We start from the raw sequence: 8,524 nt of genomic DNA, 5'->3' as shown, positions 1-8,524 counted from the left end.
TGTTCAAGCCGTCAGACTAACTTAGTTTTAAAATAATCATGATTAACAGTGGAATTAGTGATCAAAAACTACATCACCCACAAGGATCTACTGAAAATGCCAAGTGTGTGTGTGTGTGTGTGTGTGTGTGTACAGTCAAACCAAACATTATTCAGACACCAGATATATATTTTTATATTTCATTTGTTTAATTCGTTCATTTTAGCAAAATAAAGTAAACTGTGGCATATTATACCCAATAATTCTTCATACAGTGACTACCAGTCAAATTTATAAAAAGTTTGGAACCAAAAAATTATTCAGACACTTTGAGCTGGTCATGTTCTGCTGAAGTGTTTTGTCTGTAATTGCTAATGCTCTTTTTACACACACACTGGACACAATGAAGCATTGCTTGGTCACTGGTTGAGCTAAACTGGTATTATCTAATTGTGTAGTTAAATTTACCAGCTGACAGATATTCATCATAATTCATGTGTGAGACAGTCTAACAATAGGACGGACAAAACCTGTCAAATATCAACTGAGTTCATAACTCTTGTCATATTTTATTACTATTTTCTATAGCGAATAAACTGATAATGTGAGAAATCATGAAGATGTCTGAATAAATTTTGGTTCGACTGTGTGTGTGTGTATTTATACAGTGGGGAGAACAAGTATTTGATACACTGCCGATGTTGCATTTTTTCCCACTTACAAAGCATGTAGAAGTCTGTAATGTTTATCATATGTACTCTTCAACTGTGAGTGACGGAATCTTAAACAAAAATCCAGAAAAACATTTTTAAGTAATTAATTTGCATTTTATTGCATGACATAAGTATTTTATACATCAGAAAAGCAGAACTTAATATTTGGTACAGAAACCTTTGTTTGCAGTTACAGAGATCATACGTCTCCTGTAGTTCTGGACCAGGTTTGCACACACTGGGGATTCTGGCCCACTCCTCCACACACACCTTCTGGCCCACTCCTCCACACACACCTTCTGGCCCACTCCTCCACACACACCTTCTGGCCCACTCCTCCACACACACCTTCTGGCCCACTCCTCCACACACACCTTCTGGCCCACTCCTCCACACACACCTTCTGGCCCACTCCTCCACACACACCTTCTGGCCCACTCCTCCACACACACCTTCTGGCCCACTCCTCCACACACACCTTCTGGCCCACTCCTCCACACACACCTTCTGGCCAACTCCTCCATACACACCTTCTGGCCCACTCCTCCACACACACCTTCTGGCCCACTCCTCCACACACACCTTCTGGCCCACTCCTCCACACACACCTTCTGGCCCACTCCTCCACACACACCTTCTCCAGATCCTCCAGGTTTGCACACACTGGGGATTCTGGCCCACTCCTCCACACACACCTTCTGGCCCACTCCTCCACACACACCTTCTGGCCCACTCCTCCACACACACCTTCTGGCCCACTCCTCCACACACACCTTCTGGCCCACTCCTCCACACACACCTTCTGGCCCACTCCTCCATACACAGCTTCTGGCCCACTCCTCCACACACACCTTCTGGCCCACTCCTCCACACACACCTTCTGGCCCACTCCTCCACACACACCTTCTGGCCCACTCCTCCACACACACCTTCTGGCCCACTCCTCCACACACACCTTCTGGCCCACTCCTCCACACACACCTTCTGGCCCACTCCTCCACACACACCTTCTGGCCCACTCCTCCACACACACCTTCTGGCCCACTCCTCCACACACACCTTCTGGCCCACTCCTCCACACACACCTTCTTCATAATCCTCCAGGTTTGCACACACTGGGGATTCTGGCCCACTCCTCCACACACACCTTCTCCAGATCCTCCAGGTTTGCACACACTGGGGATTCTGGCCCACTCCTCCACACACACCTTCTCCAGATCCTTCAGGTTTGCACACACTGGGGATTCTGGCCCACTCCTCCACACACACCTTCTCCAGATCCTTCAGGTTTGCACACACTGGGGATTCTGGCCCACTCCTCCACACAGACCTTCTGGCCCACTCCTCCACACACACCTTCTGGCCCACTCCTCCACACACACCTTCTGGCCCACTCCTCCACACACACCTTCTGGCCAACTCCTCCATACACACCTTCTGGCCCACTCCTCCACACACACCTTCTGGCCCACTCCTCCACACACACCTTCTGGCCCACTCCTCCACACACACCTTCTGGCCAACTCCTCCATACACACCTTCTGGCCCACTCCTCCACACACACCTTCTGGCCCACTCCTCCACACACACCTTCTGGCCCACTCCTCCACACACACCTTCTGGCCCACTCCTCCACACACACCTTCTCCAGATCCTTCAGGTTTGCACACACTGGGGATTCTGGCCCACTCCTCCACACAGACCTTCTGGCCCACTCCTCCACACAGACCTTCTGGCCCACTCCTCCACACACACCTTCTGGCCCACTCCTCCACACACACCTTCTGGCCCACTCCTCCACACACACCTTCTGGCCAACTCCTCCATACACACCTTCTGGCCCACTCCTCCACACACACCTTCTGGCCCACTCCTCCACACACACCTTCTGGCCCACTCCTCCACACACACCTTCTGGCCCACTCCTCCACACACACCTTCTCCAGATCCTCCAGGTTTGCACACACTGGGGATTCTGGCCCACTCCTCCACACACACCTTCTGGCCCACTCCTCCACACACACCTTCTGGCCCACTCCTCCACACACACCTTCTGGCCCACTCCTCCACACACACCTTCTGGCCCACTCCTCCACACACACCTTCTGGCCCACTCCTCCATACACAGCTTCTGGCCCACTCCTCCACACACACCTTCTGGCCCACTCCTCCACACACACCTTCTGGCCCACTCCTCCACACACACCTTCTGGCCCACTCCTCCACACACACCTTCTGGCCCACTCCTCCACACACACCTTCTGGCCCACTCCTCCACACACACCTTCTGGCCCACTCCTCCACACACACCTTCTGGCCCACTCCTCCACACACACCTTCTGGCCCACTCCTCCACACACACCTTCTGGCCCACTCCTCCACACACACCTTCTGGCCCACTCCTCCACACACACCTTCTGGCCCACTCCTCCACACACACCTTCTGGCCCACTCCTCCACACACACCTTCTGGCCCACTCCTCCACACACACCTTCTTCATAATCCTCCAGGTTTGCACACACTGGGGATTCTGGCCCACTCCTCCACACACACCTTCTCCAGATCCTCCAGGTTTGCACACACTGGGGATTCTGGCCCACTCCTCCACACACACCTTCTGGCCCACTCCTCCATACACACCTTCTGGCCCACTCCTCCACACACACCTTCTGGCCCACTCCTCCACACACACCTTCTGGCCTACTCCTCCACACACACCTTCTGGCCCACTCCTCCACACACACCTTCTGGCCCACTCCTCCACACACACCTTCTGGCCCACTCCTCCACACACACCTTCTGGCCCACTCCTCCACACACACCTTCTGGCCCACTCCTCCACACACACCTTCTGGCCCACTCCTCCACACACACCTTCTGGCCCACTCCTCCACACACACACCTTCTGGCCCACTCCTCCACACACACCTTCTGGCCCACTCCTCCACACACACCTTCTGGCCCACTCCTCCACACACACCTTCTCCAGATCCTTCAGGTCTGCACACACTGGGATTCTGGCCCACTCCTCCACACACACCTTCTGGCCCACTCCTCCACACACACCTTCTGGCCCACTCCTCCACACACACCTTCTGGTCCACTCCTCCACACACACCTTCTGGCCCACTCCTCCACACACATCTTCTGGCCCACTCCTCCACACACACCTTCTGGCCCACTCCTCCACACACACCTTCTGGCCCACTCCTCCACACACACCTTCTGGCCCACTCCTCCACACACACCTTCTGGTCCACTCCTCCACACACACCTTCTGGCCCACTCCTCCACACACATCTTCTGGCCCACTCCTCCACACACACCTTCTGGCCCACTCCTCCACACACACCTTCTGGCCCACTCCTCCACACACACCTTCTGGCCCACTCCTCCACACACACCTTCTGGCCCACTCCTCCACACACACCTTCTGGCCCACTCCTCCACACACACCTTCTGGCCCACTCCTCCACACACACCTTCTGGTCCACTCCTCCACACACACCTTCTGGCCCACTCCTCCACACACACCTTCTGGCCCACTCCTCCACACACACCTTCTGGCTTACTCCTCCACACACATCTTCTGGCCCACTCCTCCACACACACCTTCTGGCCCACTCCTCCACACACACCTTCTGGCCCACTCCTCCACACACACCTTCTGGCCCACTCTTCCACACACACCTTCTGGCCCACTCCTCCACACACACCTTCTGGCCCACTCCTCCACACACACCTTCTCCAGATCCTTCAGGTTTGCACACACACACCTTCTGGCCCACTCCTCCACACACACCTTCTCCAGATCCTTCAGGTTTGCACACACTGGGGATTCTGGCCCACTCCTCCACACACACCTTCTCCAGATCCTCCAGGTTTGCACAAACTGGGGATTCTGGCCCACTCCTCCACACACACCTTCTCCAGATCCTCCAGGTTTGCACACACTGGGGATTCTGGCCCACTCCTCCACACACACCTTCTCCAGATCCTCCAGGTTTGCACACACTGGGGATTCTGGCCCACTCCTCCACACACACCTTCTCCAGATCCTTCAGGTTTGCACACACTGGGGATTCTGGCCCACTCCTCCACACACACCTTCTCCAGATCCTCCAGGTTTGCACACACTGGGGATTCTGGCCCACTCCTCCACACACACACACACCTTCTCCAGATCCTCCAGGTTTGCACAAACTGGGGATTCTGGCCCACTCCTCCACACACACCTTCTCCAGATCCTCCAGGTTTGCACACACTGGGGATTCTGGCCCACTCCTCCACACACACACACACCTTCTCCAGATCCTCCAGGTTTGCACACACTGGGGATTCTGGCCCACTCCTCCACACACACCTTCTCCAGATCCTCCAGGTTTGCACACACTGGGGCTTCTGGCCCACTCCTCCACACACACCTTCTCCAGATCCTTCAGGTTTGCACACACTGGGGATTCTGGCCCACTCCTCCACACACACCTTCTCCAGATCCTTCAGGTTTGCACACACTGGGGATTCTGGCCCACTCCTCCACACACACCTTCTCCAGATCCTCCAGGTTTGCACACACTGGGGATTCTGGCCCACTCCTCCATACAAACCTTCTCCAGATCCTTCAGGTTTGCACACACTGGGGATTCTGGCCAACTCCTCCACACACACACACCTTCTCCAGATCCTTCAGGTTTGCACACACTGGGGATTCTGGCCCACTCCTCCATACACACCTTCTCCAGATCCTTCAGGTTTGCACACACTGGGGATTCTGGCCCACTCCTCCACACACACCTTCTCCAGATCTCCAGGTTTGCACACACTGGGGATTCTGGCCCACTCCTCCATACACACCTTCTCCAGATCCTTCAGGTTTGCACACACTGGGGATTCTGGCCCACTCCTCCACACACACCTTCTCCATATCCTTCAGGTTTGCACACACTGGGGATTCTGGCCCACTCCTCCACACACACCTTCTCCAGATCCTTCAGGTTTGCACACACTGGGGCTTCTGGCCCACTCCTCCACACACACACACCTTCTCCAGATCCTTCAGGTTTGCACACACTGGGGATTCTGGCCCACTCCTCCATACACACCTTCTCCAGATCCTTCAGGTTTGCACACACTGGGGATTCTGGCCCACTCCTCCACACACACACACCTTCTCCAGATCCTTCAGGTTTGCACACACTGGGGATTCTGGCCCACTCCTCCACACACACCTTCTCCAGATCCTTCAGGTTTGCACACACTGGGGATTCTGGCCCACTCCAGATCCTTCAGGTTTGCACACACTGGGGATTCTGGCCCACTCCTCCACACACACCTTCTCCAGATCCTTCAGGTTTGCACACACTGGGGATTCTGGCCCACTCCTCCATACACACCTTCTCCAGATCCTTCAGGTTTGCACACACTGGGGCTTCTGGCCCACTCCTCCACACACACACACCTTCTACAGATCCTCCAGGTTTGCACACACTGGGGATTCTGGCCCACTCCTCCACACACACCTTCTCCAGATCCTTCAGGTTTGCACACACTGGGGATTCTGGCCCACTCCTCCACACACACCTTCTCCAGATCCTTCAGGTTTGCACACACTGGGGCTTCTGGCCCACTCCTCCACACACACACACCACCTCCAGATCCTTCAGGTTTGCACACACTGGGGATTCTGGCCCACTCCTCCACACACACCTTCTCCAGATCCTTCAGGTTTGCACACACTGGGGATTCTGGCCCACTCCTCCACACACACCTTCTCCAGATCCTTCAGGTTTGCACACACTGGGGATTCTGGCCCACTCCTCCACACACACCTTCTCCAGATCCTTCAGGTTTGCACACACTGGGGATTCTGGCCCACTCCTCCACACACACCTTCTCCAGATCCTTCAGGTTTGCACACACTGGGGATTCTGGCCCACTCCTCCACACACACCTTCTCCAGATCCTTCAGGTTTGCACACACTGGGGCTTCTGGCCCACTCCTCCACACACACACACCTTCTCCAGATCCTTCAGGTTTGCACACACTGGGGCTTCTGGCCCACTCCTCCACACACACCTTCTCCAGATCCTTCAGGTTTGCACACACTGGGGATTCTGGCCCACTCCTCCACACACACCTTCTGGCCCACTCCTCCACACACACCTTCTGGCCCACTCCTCCACACACACCTTCTGGCCCACTCCTCCACACACACCTTCTGGCCCACTCCTCCACACACACCTTCTGGCCCACTCCTCCACACACACCTTCTGGCCCACTCCTCCACACACACCTTCTGGCCCACTCCTCCACACACACCTTCTCCAGATCCTTCAGGTTTGCACACACACACCTTCTGGCCCACTCCTCCACACACACCTTCTCCAGATCCTTCAGGTTTGCACACACTGGGGATTCTGGCCCACTCCTCCACACACACCTTCTCCAGATCCTTCAGGTCTGCACACACTGGGGATTCTGGCCCACTCCTCCACACACACCTTCTGGCCCACTCCTCCACACACACCTTCTGGCCCACTCCTCCACACACACCTTCTGGCCCACTCTTCCATACACACCTTCTGGCCCACTCCTCCATACACACCTTCTGGCCCACTTCTCCACACACATCTTCTGGCCCACTCCTCCACACACACCTTCTGGCCCACTCCTCCACACACACCTTCTGGCCCACTCCTCCACACACACCTTCTGGCCCACTCCTCCACACACACCTTCTGGCCCACTCCTCCACACACACCTTCTGGCCCACTCCTCCACACACACCTTCTGGCCCACTCCTCCACACACACCTTCTGGCCCACTCCTCCACACACACCTTCTGGCCCACTCCTCCACACACACCTTCTGGCCCACTCCTCCACACACACCTTCTCCAGACCCTTCAGGTTTGCACACACTGGGGATGACTCGAGCCACTGGAACACAGCGATGACATCACAGGAACACAGCGATGACATCACAGGAACACAGCTGTGACATCACAGGAACACAGTGATGACTTCACAGGACCACAGTGGACGACTTCACAGGAACACAGCGGTGACATTATAAGAACACAGCGGTGACATCACAGGAACACAGCGGTGACATCATAAGAACACAGCGGTGACATCACAGGAACACAGTGATGACTTCACAGGAACACAGCTGTGACATCACAGGAACACAGCTGTGACATCAGACAGGGCAAAGTACCAGTCATCTGAGACCCAGCTAAGAACATATGATCCAATAACGTTTTCTAACGTTTCACTTTTATCGCTGAATGCTCTCAGAACGTTTAAACTTAGTCTCAGTTGTGTGAACGTTGAGGAAACATTATGGCAATGTTACTTTTTGAATGTTCTCTGAAACAAGTCGTAACATCTTAAAAACATCAGACGAACACCCAACTGGAATGTTTCAGAAAAAAATTTTTTCACACGATGTATAAATTATGTTTTTGTGCTAATGTTTTGGGAACATTATTAAAGAGCCGATAACTTTGAACAAGGTTATGTTAGCGTTACTGTACGAGCTCGGCTCATAACCCTGAGAGAAGGTTAGCTGGAGTTAGCTGGTTTCTCACAGTTATCTCTGCTAATGCCTGTCGTTTACTGACTTACTTTTATTTTATTATTATTATAGTATTATTTGTTTTTTTCTGTTCTCGTAACTGATCCTTTCTTCACATCACAAGAGGGAGAAGGCGTGTGTGTGTGTGTGTGTGTGAGAGCGAGAGAGAGGGGGGGGAGGTGTATAAGAGAGAGAGAGAGGCGTGTGTGTGTGTGTGTGTGAGAGAGAGAGAGAGCGCCCTCTGCTGGAGCT

General features: G+C 54.1%; 1 protein-coding gene across 1 annotated transcript in view; it reads right to left on the bottom strand.

The window, feature by feature from the left end:
* The window catches only part of LOC307006888 (uncharacterized protein), a gene marked incomplete at its 3' end in the record, with an annotated part of 285,408 nt that overhangs the window by 189,338 nt on the left and 87,546 nt on the right, over nt 1-8,524 (bottom strand). The gene's annotated exons all lie outside the window — the stretch shown is intronic.

Source organism: Phoxinus phoxinus, assembly GCF_949152265.1.
Source record: "Phoxinus phoxinus genome assembly, chromosome: 1".
In the NCBI taxonomy this organism is placed as follows: Eukaryota; Metazoa; Chordata; class Actinopteri; order Cypriniformes; family Leuciscidae; genus Phoxinus; species Phoxinus phoxinus.
Note: the sequence above shows the minus strand (reverse complement) of the source record. Positions and strands in the feature narration are given on the sequence as shown.